The 20,883-nt window shown below is 40.9% G+C and overlaps 1 protein-coding gene across 1 annotated transcript in view; it reads right to left on the reverse strand.

Moving 5' to 3' along the window:
* LOC128311193 (translation initiation factor IF-2-like) overlaps window positions 1–20,883 on the reverse strand; it is a 242,574-nt gene that overhangs the window by 31,108 nt on the left and 190,583 nt on the right. The window contains exon 6 of the mRNA XM_053200569.1: window positions 3,104–3,208. The gene's annotated coding sequence lies outside the window, so the exon portion shown is untranslated. The remainder of the gene's footprint in view (window positions 1–3,103; window positions 3,209–20,883) is intronic.

The raw sequence follows: 20,883 nt of genomic DNA on the forward strand, positions 1-20,883 counted from the left end.
TTAATTTGCCCCTCTGTGTCATAGTATCCTCAACTGCAACAATGGGTTAGTAATAGTGCCCACCTTACAGAGTTGTTGAGATTAAATGAATTAATATATGTGGAGAGATTTAAAAGTGTGAGTATACAGTAAAGGCTCAAAACATTTAAATATTTTTATGGTGAAAAGCAGAAAGAATAAGCCAAGACACCTAATTATTATAAATAATATATACTAATAATAATATATGCTAATGTGGTTTTGGTATATTTATTAATATATTACTTATCATGTGCCAAGTATCTGGGTAGGTATTTTACATGTATTTTCTCTAATTCAAATAATAACTCTCTGAAGTAGGATTGATTCACTTCATTTCCAGATGAAGAAACTGGTGTTCACAGAGGCTAACGGATGTAGTCAAAGTTACATGTCCAGTGACTGTAGAGCCAGGATTTAAACCCAGGTGTAACTCCAGAGCCTATTCTCTTTCCCCTATCATGCAGCTTTCCAGAGCACCTCTGGTGGGGAACAATGAAGTTAGGGTCAGGAACAACTCCAAGAAAGAGCAGAGAAAAAAGAGAGCAAACAGAAAGTCGGGCATAAAAGAAATAGAAGTGTTTGGAGACGGGGAAAGGCTCAGACCCATATTGAAGCTATCCCCTGAATGCTGTGCCTTTTTCCAAATGACCAGAATTGCAATAGAAGGTGCTGTTCCCTCTGAGTGATATTTCCCAAGTCTGAGAAGATGGGATGCACTAGGAATTCTTTCAGCCTTGCCATTTGAGAATGGAGAAGCAGGGAAAGAAGTGAAAGCAGTGAAATTAGAAATTCAAATGGCATATGATGAAATCACTTTGGACACCACAGTTATTAACCCCAAGTTGGCTCATTCCTCTAAATCTTGAGCTCCTTCTCAAGTGTACTATACATTAAGTGCCAGAAAGTATTGATCTCTTCTTTCATACAGCTAGTACATCTCTCCACCACTGAAATGCAAAGAAGCAATAAATGCTGAATACGAAGTTTCTTCTGGAAAGACCAGTAGTGAACACATTCTAAAGATGAGGCAGCAGTGATAAGTATCTTTCTGAAAAATGGAGACCTCCGATAGGAAGACCTATCCTGGAGGATCTGCCAAGGAATTTTTTACTATGGGGATTCACCCTAAGCACATTCACTCAAATAATAAAGTGGTAGTGGCATTTGAAAGAATTTAGAAAGGTCTCTAAACTCTGATCTTGTCAGAATAGATTGTTGCAAAATGTTCCAGATAGTTCTTTAGAGCTTCATTTGAAGACCTTGACATAAGTCCAAAGCAAATCTCTGCCGTAAAAGTTGTATTAGTAGCATGATTAAGCATTACGTGGTATTCTTTGCAGAGAGGTGTTCATTTGATGAGGAATTGGGGAAAGCTTTTTCATAACATTATTGCAGCTCTTTGCAAAGACTTCAGTAAATTCTGGCTTCTGTCCTTGGTCAGAAGTTAACCACCACTAGTTAAGATAATTAGTAGTACATAAAACAATGCTTGAGGTTTAACTCAACAGAGTGTGGGAATGGAAGGATGAAGGGGGAGGAGACACCAAGTGCCAGACTTAATTGCCAGAGGCAAAGTGAGTGTGTTGGTCTCTGAATAGGCCATAGGCCAGACAGTAACCAGAATGATTTGATCTATAGAGATTCTGGTGTTGGTTAATTGTTTAGGGGATTCTTGGCATGGAAAGAGATGCCTAACCTGCTAAAGCCCTACTTGACTTGCAATCTTTTAAAAGAGAAGTCTAGTGAGTAAGAACTTGGCTTACATTACCCCTAAAGTGAGTCCTAGCACTCACTCAATTACTAGACCTAGATGATTTCACAATGCAGAACACCTAGAGTGGAGACTTGATCAAGGCTACTAATGTCACAGGAACAAACTGTGAATCTTCCCCTTGTCTTCCCCCATAGATCTGAAACCACTTACTGGGTAAATGTGATCAAGAGAAAAGCACACACTCAAAACATTCACAGGCTCTTCAGCACTCACCCTGGACTTACACTAATTTATGGGGGCCCAAAAGTACATTAACACTGAGCCTTATAAGGGACAGTTATTAAATAGAATTTTAACCCATTGCAACTTATGGTTGGTCCTGTGGGACCCCAAACTCTTTTCCCATGGCTATTTTCCCATGATCTAAAGATAAAGATAAAATTGGACAATCTCAGCAACTGCAGGCATCTTTACATTGACTCCTTTAGTCAGGGCCTATGGGCTTTTACAACAGAGAGGGCCAAGTGTAAGCTCTTGGAATAACCCCTCATTGGCAAAATGCTTACAGAAAAGCAATATTACTGCCTTACACCCATTACCACTTAGCAATATATTGTACAATTGTTTGTTTGTATATGGTCTTTTTCCTTCCCTAGCATGTAATCTCCTTGAGGGCAGATATTTTGCCTATCCTGTTCACTGCTCTATCCTCAGTGTCTAGGACAATGACTGGCACATAATAGATATTCAATTAATATTTATTGACTACATAGATGACTAAATTTCTGAAGGAGATTTCAGAAGTCAATGCCATCATCAAAGATTTGAAAGATACAGGTGTGGTAATTCCTACCACATTTCTATTTAAGTGAATATGGATGGGCCTTGGAGTATAAAAGTGAATAATCATAAACTTAATGATCTGGCATTTCAAACTGCAACTTTGGTCCAAGTGCGGTGTTCTTACTGGAACAACAACAAACATGCTTCTGACACTTGGGACACAGCTAATCATCTAGTAAATGATTTTTTGTATTTCCTAGCCCAATAAATATAAACACTTCAGACAGGTTGATTTTACTTTACAGTAAAGTTTCAGTACAATTTCACTGTCCTACTTCAGCTATGCATCAACTTTTTGCGACTGTACTATATTTGCTAAACCAAACCTTGACCATCTTATTATCCCACAGGAGATTATTATGCTTTGCTCTATTGATGACATCATGCTTATAAGACTGTGTTTTAATTAACTACTTTGCATTTAAACTACCCCAAAATTTAGTGACTTAAAACAAAAATAAATATTTATTTCTCACAGTTTTTATGGATCAAAAATTCAAACAGGAAAGGTTAGGGAGGGCTTACCTCTACTGTGATGAAGGGGCCTCAGCTAGAAGGCTCTAAGGCTGGAGTTGGAATAATATGAAGGCTTCTTCACTCATGTGTTTGGCAACTGATACTGGCTGTTACCTAGCAAGGTTCCAAGGCAATTGTTGAGAGAGAAAGAGAGAAGGGATGGGAAGAGAGAGAGAGAGGGAGAGAGAGAGAGAGAGAGAGAGAGAAAGAGGGAGTTAAGCTGCATCCTTTTTATAACTTAGTCTTGGAAATCACATAGCATCACTTACTTCGTTGGTTGGGGGAGGCACAAGCACCTACCCAGGTTAAAGAGGGGAGGGAACTTCACCAACCTCTTAGCAGGAGCAATGACAATCACATTGTAAGAAAAACATGTGGGGTGGGGTAAATATAAAGTGTGGATATATTTGGGAAATACAATCTGCCACATATTCAGAAGTAGCAGGTATGCTAGATACATATGCATACCAAAAAATGAGAGATGAAGCCTTTGAAAATGCAGTGGTCTACTAGTGATCAAATGCAATTAATGAACTATGACTAAATCCTGGTTTGAAAAAAACAGCTATAAATCACTGTAGTCTCTATCCATAATTCCTAACTTGAATATAAGACAAATTTTGTTATCCCACTGTTCTGTATAGGTGTATTTGTGGTGTTTAAATACAAATTTTAGTTCATAGGTTGTTGAATATCAATATGAAGTTGTATTAGACTAAAGAGGAAATGGATAACACCCAGAAAATCTGCATGAAATTTTGCATTGTCTCCCTTCAGAGAGGAGGTGAGTACATTTTTGGTTATTATGAAGAAAAGATGCATTATATTTAGTAGAAGTGTGTGTGTGTGTGTGTGTGTGTGTGTGTGTGTGTGTGTCTAGGTATAGAAACAAGGGTGTATATGGATATTGACTATTCAAAGGAGTGAGTAGTGGAACCTGATATTCTATAGGAAAATCAATTTCTTGCTTAAAATCCATTTCTGTTGCTTGCAAACAAAAAACCCAACTGATATAATTCCTCATATCAGAGAGAGTAACAGCAGCCACAGGATGAGAAGTAAACTCCATCATCCAGACCAACATCTGGGAGAGAAACAGCAATGGCAGTCAGTGATGATGGAAGATTTTGCTACCAACTGAAGACCATAGGAAAACTGCACCAGTAGCCATTACAAGGATTAAATGAATCAACCTTTGAAAAGCACTTACTATAGTGGCTAGGTAGCAAGGACCATACAAGTGCTGTTCAACAATAAGAAATTAAATAGTGCTAGCAAGAAAAATTAAACAGCATATAAGTTTGGGGGGATTTACACAAGGAAATAGAGGGAATTGGGGAGGTTAAATATCCCAGTCATTCTGTGATGGTGGTTTAGAGCCAAAGATACTTTTGCTACCTTTGAAATGGTTATCCATGCTCTAGACTGCCTTCTCCTGACAGACAAAGATTCCTCACTTCATCCTACTGCCACCACCTTAGTCCACCTCTAGGCATTTCTGCCTAGATGACTGTACTATCCTATTAATTGTTCCCTGTAACTTCCACTCTCAACCTCCCTACAACCCATTTTTCACATTACAACCAGGATGATGAAATTGAAAGTCTAATTGTGACATTCTCCCAGATGAAAATCTTCCATCATTTCTTTCCTACTGATGCCAGCCAATATCTCACTGTTTTTTTTCAATTCTCCCTCTAACTTTGGAAAGTTCTCTTCAAGTGACCATGGTAAAAGAATAGCAGGGTCTAAATTCTGAGCATATCTCTAGAGTTTACCATTGCTAGTGAAGAACAACATCAACAAAATTAATCTAACATCCATTTAATGACATATATACTAGTTACTATGCAGTATGGCAGTTAAATATAATCAGTCTATGAGTGCATCAGGGTATGAGAGCTCAGTGAGAAAATCAGACCACTTAAATATTATGGAATAAAGATCTATTATAGCAATAAGACCTTTCAGAATTAGGGAAAATTTGGAGAACTAAAGCCTAAAATACAGAGTTAGAGGATGAGATAAAATTGCTCATCAACCTTCCTGACACACTGGCATGATTGAGCAAGTTACAGCCTACTGGGGAATTTGGAGAGCCAGGCACATCAGTTGCTGAAGTGAGTATGTGAAGAGGTGGTGGAGAAATCTATGGTAAGCTATTGCCTTTGCATCTGAGGGCAGGCCTGGGTTGCTGTTGGTTGGCAATGTCAGCAGCTGGAAAGAAGAGCTAGACATGCAGTGGGGAGGGCCAGGCTAAGCTAGAACACATCAGTACTTCTAACATCTCTCACTGCATCTAACCACAACTTTCAGAGCGTGCTGCTGTTTCACTTCTGCCTTCTAAGTCTTGTCCACATTTTTTGTTTGGACAACTTTAACATAGAACCACCCAGGGAAAGAGATTCTGGACAAAGTTGTTCTAGTTTAGCCAGGTTGGTACAGTACAAATTCATTACACTCAATAAACATTTAGATAAATTACTTGTTTATATTTCTTTTAAGCCATTTAACCAAATTGCTAGGTTTTGCCTTCTTGTTCAGTTCATGGACTCTTTATGCAGGAAAATTTTTGTTGTTTTCTCTGATTTTAGATATTCATTCATCATCACCACAATCATATTCATATGTACTGTCTTAGTCAACTTGAGCTGCTGTAACAAAATACCATAGTCTACATGGCTTAAAAAAAGCAAACATTGATTTCTTACAGTCTGGAGGCTGGGAAGTCTAATAAGGTGACTGCAGGTTTAGTATCTGTTGAGAGATCTCTCTTCCTGGTTTGCAGATGGCTGCCTTCTTGCTGTGCTGTCACACAATGGAGAGAGAGATGACTCTGGTCTCTTTCTCTTCTTATAAGGACACCAATCCCATAAGGGAGTTCTATCCTCATGAACTCGTTGACATCCAACTCCCTCTCAAATGCTCCAATCCCAAATACCATCACATTGGAGAGTAGTGTTTCAACATATGAATTTGGCAGGACACAAACATTCAGTCTGTAGTATGCATGCACACATTTACTTGCACACACACACACCTAAACACACACACACACCAGAAAGTTATGGGTTTCTTTAAGGTGTGTTGTAGATTGGGTTCCCTAGAAGCAGATCCTGAAATGGGGATTCCTGTTCAAGTGATTTGTTGCAGGAGTACTCTTAGGAAAAAGCAATGAGGGAAGCAGGTTAGAGTAAGGGAAGAATATGGTCTCAACTGGATGCAAGCTTAAATCTGATCCCCTGGAAAATCTCTGGAGCATAATTTGCTCCAGCTAGCCCCATCTCAAGGCAAGGGCACTGGCTCTTTTTCCTCTCATGCCAGTCAGTCACTGGCTGAGGTCTGTTGGTGGGGTGGTGGGTGGATGCAAAGCATTTGGCTGAGGGCAGTTCTCCAGAGAGCAGGCAGCTATGACAGTTATAAGTCAACACTTACTTTGTAAAGGGGATGGAGTGCAGCCCAATCTCATCCACTAAAAGATGCTTTAGGAGCAGAAATCTCTATATAGACGGTGTGAGGGAACTCAGTCAGCTGAAACAGAAGGCCCACAACAGAATCTTCTGTTCTACTCCCTTTGTTTCTGTTGTGACCTGAGACATGCCACTGATTCTGTAGCAGTTTGGTGTCTTGACTCCTATTTCTAGATATCCCTCTGTGGCTCAGTGCTTGGTTATGGAGGCTACATTTGCCATTGGATTTGCCATGGTTCCTATTTTCTCTCTTGTGTTACTGACCTCAGGTTTCCTGGGGCTGATGTTTGGATGTCCACTTCTATTTCACTGCTCATCAGGGTTCTCAGGCTCCCTCTACCCTAGCACCCCACCTCCCACCTCAGCATTGTTATGTGCAACATAACATAATCACACCCATAAAAAGAAAGAGTTTCCACACATAGCTGGTCTTTCCCTCATTCCACAGAACTGTCTCTGTGGTTTGCTTACTAGCTCTGATCCTATCATTGCTCTCCTTTTTCCTCAGTATTTGTTATTTATTGCTGTGTAACAAATAATTCACAAATGTAACAGCTGAAAACAAAAACATTATCTCATCATTTTTGTGAGTTGGAAATTTGAGAGCAGCCTAGGTGGGCAGTTGTGGTTCAGAGGGTCTCATAAGGCTGCAGTCAACATGTTGGCCATGACTGCAATCATATGAAGGCCGACTGGGATGGAAGAGCTGATTCCAAGATGGCGCCCTCACAGTCCATTTGGCAGAAGGCCTCAGTTTCTTCCTCTTGGAAGGAGACCGTCATTTCTCACTACATGGAATTCTCCATAAAGCTACTTGATTGTTCCCAGGATATGGTAGTTTACATCTCTCAGAATGAATGATCCAAGAGCAAGTGATTCAATGTCTTTTAAGACCTAGTCTCAAAACTTATGGACAGTTACTTTTGCCAAAATTATTTGTTAGACATGAGTCATTAAGTCCAGTCTATAACCAAGGGGAGTGGAATTAAACTCCATTTCTTCAAAAGAGAAGTATTAAAGAATTTGTGGACATGGTTTAAAACCAACACACACACATACCACAATAGCAGGGCTCTTGGGCAGCTGTTACCTGGTCCTTACCCACCTAGGATACTTGCAGATCTGAGGTAGCAGATTCTGAACCAAGAGAATGAGATTTACCTCCATGAAGGGAGATTACATGACCACTATTCTAGGACATCTAAGAATTAGTGAGACAGAGGAATGAACAGTGAGGGGAAAAAGGAAAAAGAAAATGGGCTCTGGGGTCAGATAGACTGGGTTTCCAACCTTAACTTTGACATTTCTAACCTAGCTTGGGCAAATCATTTTATTCAAACCAATAAATTTTTTTGAGTATTAATTGTGTGTTAAGCAGTGCACTAGATAGTGGGGATAAAGGGCTGAAAAAAATTTCACTTTTGTGGTGCTTATAGTCTGGTTAATCAGACAGACATTAAATAAGCCATTTCAGTTGTGATGGGGGTTATGTGCTATTAGAGCACATCCCAAGGAGATTTAGCCTTATCTAAGGAATAAAGGAAGACCTCCTTGGAGAAGGGACATTTTAAGTTGAAATTTGGAGGATGACTAAGAGTTAGTCAGGTGATAGGAACAGATAGTGCAAAGGTTGTGAGGTACGAAGACCCTTGGACTTCTAAGGAGACAAAAGAAAGTCAGAGGGGCAGGAATATTCCTGGTGAAGGAGACAGTGGGGAGAGATGAGACTGGAAAGCTGGCTAGAGACCATACTTCTCTTGAGTCTCAGAGTCCACATTAAGGATAGGATATCTACAGGTTCACAACAATGGTCAGGCCAACCACTGACTTTTTAAAAATGTTCCACTAATAACTTGGAGAAAATCATTTAATCATGGATTCATTTTTAAAGCTTTTTTGTTTTAATTCCAGTATAGTTAACACACAGTGTTACATTAGTTTCAGGCGTACAATACAGTGATTCAACAATTCTATACATTACTCAGTGCTCATCATGATAAGTGTACTCTTTAATCCCCATTCCCTCTTTCCCCCTTCTCCTAACCATCAGTTCATTCTTCATAGTTTGTTTCTCTTCTTGGTTTGTTTCTCTTTTTTTCCCTTTGCTTGTTTTTCTTCTTAAATTCCACTTATGAGTAAAATCATATGGTATTTGTCTTTAACTGACTTATTTCACTTGGCATTATACTCTTTAGCTCCATCCATGTTGTCGCAAATGGCAAGATTTCATTCTTTTTTTTCTGGATAAATAATATATATATTATTTATATATTATAATATAAATATATATAATATATTTATAATATACATTAACATTATAATATATAATATAATTATATATTAATTATATAACTAATGATATAATATTAAATATATAAATATATTTATATTAATATATAATATATAATACATATATATTACACACACACACACATACACACACCACGTCTTTCTTATCCATTCATCTATTGATGAATACTTGGGTTGCTTCCATAATTTGACTATTGTAAATAATGCTGCAATAAATATAGAGATGCATATGTCCTTTCAAATTAGTGTTTTCATATTCTTTGGGTAAATACCCACTAGTGCAACTACTAGATCTTATGGTAGTTCTATTTTAATTTTTTGAGGAACCTCCATACTGATCTCCACAGTGGCTGCACCAATTTGCATTCCCACCAACAGTGGATGAGGGTTCCCTTTTCTCCACATCCTCGCCAACTCTTCTTGTTTCTTGTGTTTTTGATTTTAGCCATTCTAACTCTTGTAAGGTGGTATCTCATTGTGGTTTTGATTTGCATTTCCATGATAATAAGTGATGTTGAGCACCTTTTCATGTGTCTGTTGGCCATCTGGATGTCTTCTTTGGAGAAATATCTGTTCATATCTTCTGTCCGTTTTTAAATTAGATTATTTGTTTTTTGGGTGTTGAGCTGTAGAAGTTCTTTATATATTTTGGATACTAACCCTTTATGGGGTATATCATTTGCAAATATCTTCTCCCATTTCAACCATTGATTGTTTAAGTAGAGTTGTGGCTTGATGAGAGATGTACAAAACCTGGAAAATGAGTTAAAGAGGGACAAAGTAGATGCCCATTGGTGGAGCACTATAGGAGTTTAAGTGGGGAGGTGATGGTGGTGGGGGAAGTAAGAGACCATTAGGAGAGTAACAGATAGGACTTGGCCAATGACTGTGGGCTGGAGACAGGAATCAATGAACACTGTCCAAAAGGCAGATTTTTTTGATGGTGATGGTGGGTGATGGGTGGGTGGGAGCAGATTATACATTATGCTTTAGACATACAGAGTTCTAGAGACTTGTGAGATATGAACAGAAGTGTTGAAAGGCTTGGAGTTCCAGGAGGGCTGGGTTCTGAAGGCAGCTGTGAGGGTCTAGACATACATGCTACAATATCTTCCTGAATGAATGAGATGGCCATGGCTAGAGTGTAGCAAAAGTCCAGGGAACCCTCATATTTAAAGAGCAGGGAGAAATGGAGACTGCAAAGGTCCCTGAGAAGGAACAGAGATGGGAAGAGGAGGAAAACCTGGGAGGTGTAAGGTCTGAGCTAAAGAAATGGTGTGTCTAGTGAATAAATGGGCAAAAGACATGAATAGACACTTCTCCAAAGAAGACATCCAGATGGCCAACCGACACATGAAAAAATGCTCCACATCACTCATCATCAGGGAAATACAAATCAAAACCACAATGAGATACCACCTCACATCTGTCAGAATGGCTAACATTAACAACTCAGGCAACAACAGATGTTGGCGAGGATACAGAGAAAGAGGATCTCTTTTGCATTGTTGGTTGGAATGCAGGCTGGTGCAGCCACTCTGGAAAACAGTATGGAGGTTCCTCAAAAAACTGAAAATAGAACTACCCTACAACCCAGCAATTGCACTACTAGGTATTTATCCAAGGGATACAGGTGTGCTGTTTTGAAGGGACACATGCACCCCAATGTTTATAGCAGCACTATCAACAATAGCCGAAGTATGGAAAGAGCCCAAATGTCCATTGATGGATGAATGGATAAAGAAGATGTGGTATGTATTTACAATGAGTATTACTCAGCAATCAAAAAGAATGAAATCTTGCCATTTGCAATTATGTGGATGGAACTGGTGGGTATTATGCTAAGTGAAATTAGTTAGAGAAAGACAAATATCATATGACTTCACTCATATGAGGACTTTAAGAGACAAACAGATGAACATAAGGGAAGGGAAGCAAAAATAATATAAAAACAGGGAGGGGAACAACACATAAGAGACTTAAATATGGAGAACAAACAGAGGGTTACTGGAAAGGTTGTGGGAGGGGGGATGGGTTAAATGGGTAAGGGGCATTAAGGAATCTACTCCTGAAATCATTGTTGCACTATATGCTAATTAATTTGGATGTAAATTAAAAAAATAAAATTAATTAAAAAAAAATTTTTAATGGTGTTTTAGAGGAAGTGTTAAGTGGAATTATTGTTTTAATTAGGATAAATATAATCCTTATCTCATAGGACTCTTGTGAGGATTAAAAGAGATAACATATGCAAAAAAAATATTTTAGTAATTCATAGAGGTTTTTAATGTAGGGTGTTCTCTTTAGCAGAGAATGGGAGTATATGGGGTAAGGGTTGGGGGAAGAAGGCCAGAATGTTCCTTCTGAAGTAACTTCCCAACACCTGATGCATCTAAAGCAAACTTGTAGGCAACTATTGACACTTGGGGCCAGCCAACCTTTGATACAGTGCACTATAACTTTGGAAATCATGAAAAATGACCCTGCTCTCAAAAAAAAAAAAAAATCTCTACCTGCTTAGTACTGCTTAAAAATCCCTTCCAGGGAAGACCCACAAAGCCCTTTTATTCTATAATAAAAGGTTTTAAAATGCAAATACCTGGAGCAGTTACCACAGCAATATGAAGAATAGAGTTAAGTATAATTATGTTATCAGATCCTGCCCTCCCTTTTTTTTTTTTTTTTTTTTTTTAACTTCAGAAAGGCACCCAGAACCAGGAAGGAGCAGGGAGGGGAGGGAGAGTTTGGTCACTGAAGGAGAAATAAGAGAGGTGGGAGACACCCAAGGCAAATTTCACTGATTTCTCAGTTTCACAATTTTGCTTCAGGCAGGATCTGTTTATCTTCATATCTGTCCAGAAAAAATACAACTTTTGTGCACATGTACATTACATCTCTCTGGGTAGATGGTGCTAACCCTTACCTTAGCAGGAAGAATGCATCTCTCCTGTGTGTTCCACAGGAGTGTATTTTTCTCTGGGAAATGTTGGTGACCTAATATCTAGAATCTAAATGCAGATTCCCAACCCTGCCTAATTTAGGGTGCTGAGGGTGTGGAGTGGACCCAGAAATTACCATGCTGAACCAGTGCAGGAATCACTTAAGTTGGCCCTTTAGGAATGGTACACCTGGGAACCCACCCTTGGAAACTGACCTGTGCTTCACCTTTCCAGTAAGCACTCAGGAATGTGTCAGGTTGTTAGGTTTACTTGTGCCTGGTGGGAAGGCATGTCCTAAACTAGAGTCTCCAGAACAGAGTAGAGGACTAAGAGAGTAATGGACCCCGCTCCCCTCCCAAGGAAATGGGGAAAAGGAACTTCTGAATACATGGATGGGCTCCTCAGGCAACCAGTGGTATCACAGCATGGGCAGGGGGCTGTTCTTGGGCACTGAGGCCAAGGAAGCCTCTCTGAAGCCTGGAAGATTGCCAGGTCTCCATTTGTGTAATCTGTATAATTGGCAGTGTCCTTTGTCAGGGCCTATGAGGATATTTCTCAGTCAATCACTGTCATATGCACAATCAGGTTATTTCTCTATGCAACCATTCCTTTTCTAGAGACCCTATACACCCTTGCAGTACATTAAATCCAGGAGGCTGTTTGTTACCATGGGATTCTGAATAATTAACTGAAGATGGCCCTTTAATTCAACTCAGTTGTATTTGCACCTATTAAGCACCCATTACGTGCACCCTGATTGGAGGCCAGAGAAGCAGAACAGTCCTTGCCCTCAAGGCGGCTTATCTCAGTCCAGTTGGGAGACGTCAGGCTCAACCTGCCACCCCTCCCTCAATGCCACACTTCTCTCTCCACATGCCTTTCTTCTCCACTACCCACTCCCCTGCCCTAACCCCAGCTCCTGGACTTGAGACAGATCTGCTGAAGAAAGCTCTGGGGAGCTTCAGGCTCATCCTGGCTGCTGGTCTGCCTCCTGCCTGAGCCCAGCTCTGGTAACCAGATGCTGACGCCATCTCCTTTGTGCCTCAATACTGCCTTGGACTCTGTCTTGTACCTGTAGGACAAGCCTCTGATTTCTCCTCATCAGGAGCAATGTCATCATCTCCCCATACCACTCTGGCATGAACCACCCCAGTACACAATTACATCATGTAGTGCTAATGTCGACTTGTCTCATCCCTGTCTGTCACCCTCCTGATCTGCCTGCAGACTGAATTTCTGACATCTGTAGCTGGGTCTAGACTCTTTGTATATGACTTTCCCTCTTGTTCCCAATTCTAGTGAACAGACCTAATTCTAGTATTTACTCCTTTAATAATCAGTCCTACCCCATTTCAGTTAATCATAGATGTGCAGCTGTTTCTTGAGCTATGTCAGGGAAAAGGGAGTTTAAAAAAAGAAAACAAATGCAAGACAATGTGCACACAAATGTACAACAGTGTGGTACAGGGCACGTGCACACAAATGTACAACAGTGTGGTACAGGGCACACACAAAATGGAATGACTCTAACTGAGAGTACAGTGCGTATTCTGCTGGACCAGACCTGTGTATGCCAGTAGAGGAGTTAGTCACCCAATCATGAGGGCATATTATCTCTCAAGATACTCCCGCAAAGTGAGAGAAAATAGAAAGAACAGCAAAACTCTGAGGTCCTCAGCTAAAACAAACAAACAAACAAACAAACAAACAAGCAAAACCCAAGGTGGCTGGCAAGCCATGCACTAAATTCCAAACAAGTAAAAGATAATTCCACCCACCAATTGGAAGAATGCTGGTCCCATGGACACTTAAAATGCAAAGTGAAAATAGGAATTCATTAGCATTTCTCCAAGTCTCCTGACTTGGTTGACTATCATCCAGCCATCCAGACTAGAAATCTGTTGTTAGAGCAAAAATGAAGACTGACTCCAAAGACTGAGCACAAAGTGGAAGTCACTATTGCCAAGCAGGGGACCAATCCAGCAGAGCCTAGGCTCTAGGGGATGAAGTTGCAACAGGTCACAGAGCTTCCTGTATTGTGAAGGCAGAATCTCTGAGAGTTGCTGACAAGGGCTAGCCAGAGGTAGATTCTGTCATGTGCATGTAGCACGTTTTTTGGGATAATGACACTTGGCTGCTTCTGTTGTGTGTCTCAGATACTGAAGAGGGATTACAGCACCCACCCCCCACCACCGGCAGGCCTGTACTGCTGTCAACATCCTAGGTGTGTGGTCAGGATGTGTTGCTGGGAATCATACTACTGCCTTCCTCTTCCACAGATACCTACGTCAACTGATAACCAAGTCATTTAATCACCTGTGTCTTTTCATTTCTCATTTGTCTCTTCCTTTCCATCCTACTTGTGCTGATTTAGTTTAGTGTTAATCTCTTCAGATTTTAGTGCACATCATTAGTTCTTTTAAGTCTCAGTGCCCCGGGCATCCCATTGTTTACACATTCTCCCAACACAGTACTTGGTTTGTGGCTTTCACCTGTTTATTAATCTATCTTTCTCTCTTGGACGGTGAGAACATGGATACTCCCATGTCTTAGTTTTTCTTATATGTTCAGAAACTATTATAATCTCCATGTCCAGTAGGCACTTAAGAAATGAAAGAGAATGAATGAAGACCTATTTCTTCACAAATTACATCATCTTCACATCGTATATGTGAATAAAAGGAGTGTGTGTTTTAAACTGAGTCAGTGATCTCATATATATGACTCAGCTCATCGATAATCCTGGATAGTGATGGTGGAAAGATTTTGCTATAGGGTGAATAAAGAGTATTTTTCCTCATGAACCCTATTTCAGTCTGTCCTGTTTATCAAATACTTAGGCATTCGATTCTCGTAATATATGAGTTCCTATATATTCATCTTCTGGGATAATTCACAGAACGTACTTGCAAATGGAAAATAATTTGCTGGTATTTTTTCCCCCTTTCTGGCACACGAATCAACGGAATGTTCTGACAACTTCAGTATCTCTTGCTTTGCCGACTGCCTTGCCCAATATTTGTCTTCAGCAATTTCACTGTAGTTATTTTTTTCTCACAAAGAAATACGTTTCTTCACATTTAAGAGGCACAAATTGTTGCTCCCACTTTTCAAAGGAGATGTGGTGTTTCCAGATTTAGAAAGACACTTCCAGCTGCCAGCTCTGTCAGACCCTGCCTTGGCTTAATGAGGAATGTTTCTGTTTTTCTTAGGCACAGGAAAAAAAAAGTAAAGCCCCCAAATTATTTAAGTATCTTTTGGTTTAGTTTAGAGGCCAAGAGAGGCAGCTACATGAAAATCTGGAGGAATGAGTTTGGGTTGAAGACTTGGACTCAACTACCAAATGCCGTGCCTGGCTTTGCACAGATGGGTTTAGTCTCCGGGCCTCTGTTTCCTTGCTGGTATAACAGAAAGGTGGATCTATATGGTTTTTGGAGTCTGTTCTAGTTCTAAAGTTCTGTGATTTGATGTATTATTCTCCTCTATTGCCACATAAGTTTGGGTTGTGTATACCCTCTCTAATGGAGGGAGACTATGCTTTATTGTAATGAAGTGGCCATGGACAGCAGGAATGGATTTTTTGACATATTTTGACTCCCTGTTCAGGACATGGGGAATGACAAATGGGTAACACTGGGACACGAAATGGAGAAGGTGTGGACCAGGACTTCCTCTCCTCTCTGGGAAATAGATCTGATTGCTCATGGAAGGGGCCTGGTTTGGGCTACACTGGAACCTCTACTGACTGGGTCACCCAGGTCCCATGGCGTTCCTTAGCAGGGGAGGATTTTCGGTATGCAGCTGTTTCCTTAAAGGTCTAGATTACTGGTCTCTGAAACACCTAAATTTGATGAGGTTTTGAGAAAGAGGAGTGTTCTCATCCTCCTTGAACTTCCAGCAACCACTCCCAAATTGGCAGCAAACTTCAGAATCAATGGTGATTCCTTGAGGTAGAGGACTAGTACTGGACCACTGGTTTTTGTGGCAAAGTAGGCACACTAACCTCAAATCTTTTTGCCATAGACCTCGGCCACTGTAGCCCTTCTTTTTGCTAAGGAGTTTGAGGGGACTCCCTGTTTTCAGCAGCTCTACAGTGAAGCCATAGCTGCAGCAATGGTGGTGAAGAATGGTTTCTTCTGGAAGACAAATGGGTTTTCTTTGAAGTGATCTGGGTAGGCACCCATGGGTTTCTGGAATGTATCACAGGCAGGAAACCCCAGGAGAGGAGAATAGATTTCCTGCCCTTGGAAGGGGAGTGCAGAATTTTATTGATTTGATTATGAAAAAGAAAGATCTCATGTTGAGCTGCAAATGGGTGAAATAGGACATTTAAATTGTACTCTATTTAGTTTCTCCCACAGATTACAGTTATTCAATACGTGCTTTTTGACTGACTGAACAAATGAAACTGATGTCAGCAAGAAACTGAGGATAAAGGAACTCTGCTGGCCTTTAGCTGTTGGTCTTGATTCATCCTCTAAGGTGCAGCTGGTGCTAAACAATGGGCAGAGTTTCCAAAGAGTAAGTGAAAATTGGCCCATTTCTTTACTTTAAGGTTTTTATTTCATTCCTTCATTCCTGAGCAGATGCCAACCAATCTGAAACCTCCTCTTCCTTTTCTTCGCATTTTCTCCCTTCTCTATACTCCATTCTTTCCTCTTTCTTTCTACAACCTTGGTCTTCCACATTGAAAAACTGGTCAAGAGGAAAGAATGCTGGGGTTGAAGGAAACCAATCCATTTCTAGACTGAGCCTGAGAGCATTCCTTTGTGTATCCTTGCATACATTCACCTTGAGCCCTGGGATGGTGAACAGGCAACAAATTCTAAGGACCTAGAAAGCCTTCAGGGTGCTGAGTCATCTCAAGTCCTTAGGGTTGCCTGAGCACCATACAAAGGGGGTTCCAAGTGCAGACTCTTTCCTTAGGGTTATCTATCCTGTACAATGAACTACTGCAAGATTTAGTGGCTTGAAACAACAGCCATTTTATTATATTTCACTATTTTGTCAGTTGGAAATTTAGCAGTTCTTAGGTGGGTGATTCTTCTGCTCCACCTAGAGTTGCCTGGATTTGCTCAGGGTATTCAGCTGCAGCTGGTCTGATCTGAAGGATTCAAGATGGCTTTTCTCACATTCATGGCACCTTAATGGAAGTGGTACTGACTGTAAGGTTAGCTTGACTGCCCCCTCTTCACATAATCTCACATACTTTCCACAGGCCTCTCCAGCAGGGTAGCCAGACTTCTTATGCAGCTACTCAGGGCTCCAAAAGAGCAAGGAGGAAGTGATCTACTCTCATAAAGGCTAGTCCCAGAACTAACACATCTTTTTCAGTGTATTCTAATGGTTAATATTATATATCAACCTGACTGGGCCATAGGATGTCCAGGTATTTGGTTAAACATTATTTCTGGGTGTGTACTTTGAGGATGTTTCTGGATGAGGGCATTTGAACTGGAACATTGAATAAAGCAGACTGCCCTTCATAATGTAAATGGGTACCAATCAATCCACTGAGGGCCTGAATCTAGCATAAAGGCAGAAGGAAGAATTTGTATTCTCTGTTTGACTGCTTGAGCTGAGACTCTAGTCTTTTCCTACCTTAAGACTGGGACTTACACCACCAAGTGCCTCTGGTCCTAAGGTCTTTGGATTCAGAATAGAACACCACTGGCTTTCCTGGAACTCCAACTTTCACATGATAAATACAATCATGTGAGTCAATTCCTTATGACAAATCTCTTTCTCTATATAGGTATCTGTACTCTATAGATTCTGTTCCTGTGAAAACCCTAATACAACTATTCTAGGTTAGAATCAAAGGGAGAGGAAACAGAGCCCACCTCTTTAAGGGAGGACTATCAATGAATCTGCAGCCATCTTTAACCCATCCAGGGGTCTATAGGTTGCATGCTAGTGCACACACAACTGGGATTACCCTCTGTTGGGAATCAGCAGAATGGGGATCTATGATTCTTTGTGCCAAGGGATACCTGGCATGGGAACATCTGGGTCCACTGAATCAAAACTGTGACTAGACAGAATGGAGCAGAGGATTGTGTGCTATTAGATGTGACACTAATAACTGCAGAAGGTTCTGGCTCTAATAGCCAAAGTTAAGAAGAATTTTGAAAGTGTAATCCCTAGAATTAGGCTGTTGGATGATTTTCATTTTATCTCTGAACTGTGTTTCCTTATGTTGGCAGTGACAGAGAGGAACACTGGATTCTTAGCCTAAATTACTCTTCAGTGTGATCTCAACTCCTTCATTTCATTTTTATACTGCTAAACTCAACCCCACTTTTCAATAAAGCTAACAGATGCAAGAACTCCCAAGGATAGAGTGCCGGACACTCTGTACTTTATCTCCAATTGTCCTAGTAACTATGCATATTCCATGTGCTAGCCCCATTTTGCAGATGAGGGAGAGCAGCTCAGAAAGTTTTTTAAAAAAAAGAGCATACTTGCTATTTGAACAAAGGTCTGCTTGGTTCCAAATCCTCTTTCCACTACCCCATGTGATCTTTGGAAAATCAGAGTACCTTAGAAAACATCCATACTGGACTGCCCAAGAAAGCACAAAGCCAACAAGGCTAGACTGAGCATTCAGTGAAAGATCGCAAGCTTAATATTGCACCCAGCTACTACCCTCATGGATTCTACTGCTGGGCCACCAGCATGCTTTCATTCCAGCCACATCCCTCTTTGAGGAATCTTGATACACATAAAAACATAAAGGTGTAGAGTGATTTGTCCTTTTTCAGGACTATTTTCTTTTTATAAAATACCTCTTCGCTAAATTCCTTTGAACAGATAGCCCTATTAGGGTATTTAAGTATGATCCAATATGCAAAGAACTATGAAGAAGAATCATCTTGATATTATTCCCTTCTCATAGTACCTAACAGGGTTAGTCTGGGCCCTTGAAAAAGATGGTGTAAAAGAAACTGGGGAGGTTGCTAGTAAGCCTGGAAGAGTCAGGCTACAATGTAATCTAACCCTCTAATCAGTGAAGGTGAGCAAAGGGAGGATGGTGAAGGTGTCCTAGCGGGCTATGTAGTCTCAGGAAGATTCATCTTAGCTGTTGGAGAGTCCTTGAGTCAAAATTGGTCATCAGCTGAGTCTGAATCTTCTCGAGGAATGGACCTCTTTCAGAATTCCTGTCCTGCTCGGTTACTGGCCAGGAGTGCCCTGTGGGTTACAGAGTGTGACAGCTGGATCCTTGGTCTATTGAACACCCCAGAGTTGGAGGCTTACAAGGCTCATTCTCATGGCTGCCACATTAACAAAGTTCTGAGCATACATACGATACTTAATAAATGCATGTGGCAACATGGTGTCCAAAGCAGTCTTCTTTTTTTTTAATTTTTAATGTTTATTTTATTTTTAAGAGAGAGAGAGAGACAGAGCATGAGAAGGGGAGGGCAGAGAGAGAGGGAGACACAGAATCTGAAGCAGGCTCCAGGCTCTGAGCTGTCAGCACAGAGCCCAATGCAGAGCTCAAACCCATGAACTTCAAGATCATGACCTGAGCCAAAGTCAGATGCTTAACCCACTGAGCCACCCAGGTGCCTCCAAATCAGTCTTTTAATACTCTGTGCACTTCCTACTTCTGTGCTTTCACTCAAGTTTTCCTGTATGGCTAGCCCTTCTCTTCTGTATCTACATCCAGAAGCCAGCTCAGACCCCATCTCCAAGATGTCTTCTCCAATCCCCACTGCCAGAATTAATCTTGTGAATCCTTCTAGATACCTGTGATACTATCTCTATACTTTTATCATTGCACCTAATATAGACTAACGCACACTGGATGTATCCATTTGTATGTATGAGGTCTGGAGACCTAGGGTAGTGTCTTATTCACTTTTTGTGTGTCCCCACAACCCCCAGAGCAGTTTAGTGCAGGACTTTGCACATAGTAGGTGCTTAATAATTAGCTGTTGAATTTGGTGAGATTCTTGCAATAGGATGTACCTAAATATATCTTTAGGAAGAAGTGGTAGTATAGTTCTGCCCAGAGTCTCTTAAAGAACTTGAAATAGTGTGTCCCAAAACTGACCACCTTATAATATCCCTGAGCTTACTTCATGTCTTCTATTTCAGTGCCCACCACCCATACTCCAGTCCCTAAGCCAGTCAATCTTAACATCCTCCCTGGCTGCTGCCCTGGGTCACACCCACGCTAATGGTGCTACTTTGGAAGGGTCTCCCTGATCTTCTTTCCATCCCTGAAGTTTCCATCCTCTCTCACCTGGACTATTGTACTGGCTTCCTTGTGGCCTGTTCTGATGTATGCCCTCTTCTTCTCCAAGCCCTTCCATTGTCCCCAAGTCAAGCCTGGGACTAATGTGCTCTGAGTAAGGTGCCAAAGGCACAGAACTTAAGGAGACACTACTTTCTGGATCATGGAGGTGCCAAGAGCAAAGGCCTCCTTAAATTTTGCTCCCTCCATGCCTCACTCACTTCACTCTGGTCTTAGACCTGCCCAGAGTCCAACTGTGATAATGACTTTCCTTTACTGTAAGTTCTTCTAGCAATCTTCATTGCAGTAGATCCCAACCATGTCTGTGCATTGCCTGCAGACCTTGGTGAAAAGAGACTCTTTGACCCCAGCCCAGACTGAATCAGGCTGGTAGTAGATAGGGTTCAGGAATCTGCATAGCTAGGTTTGGGAACCACTGACTTATAGGACCAAGTCTAGGCTGGGAATAACATTCACACTTCCTCCCGATTTGGCACTTGCCTGTTTCTGGCTTTATTTTCAGGCGGTTTCCTCTTGGGAGACACTCGATAGGCCAATCATACAAAAATCTCTCATTGGACCCAGGTATGCCCTGCATCTTTTTGTCTCTGTGCCTTTGCTTGGGTTTCTCCCTCTGGCCAAAATGCTCCTCTTGGTCTTGCCCATTCTCCTAGGCAAAATTCTACTTGTTCTTCAGGATCTACTTCAAATGCCATCTCATCTCTGAAATTGTTTGGGATCTTTCTTCCTGCCCTTTAACAGGGCATCTCCACCTACGCTTTCATGTGTTTTACTTATAACATCAGCAGCACCTCTCATGCTGTGTCA

The sequence above is a fragment of the Acinonyx jubatus genome, chromosome A3 (assembly GCF_027475565.1).
Source record: "Acinonyx jubatus isolate Ajub_Pintada_27869175 chromosome A3, VMU_Ajub_asm_v1.0, whole genome shotgun sequence".
Lineage (NCBI taxonomy): Eukaryota > Metazoa > Chordata > Mammalia > Carnivora > Felidae > Acinonyx > Acinonyx jubatus.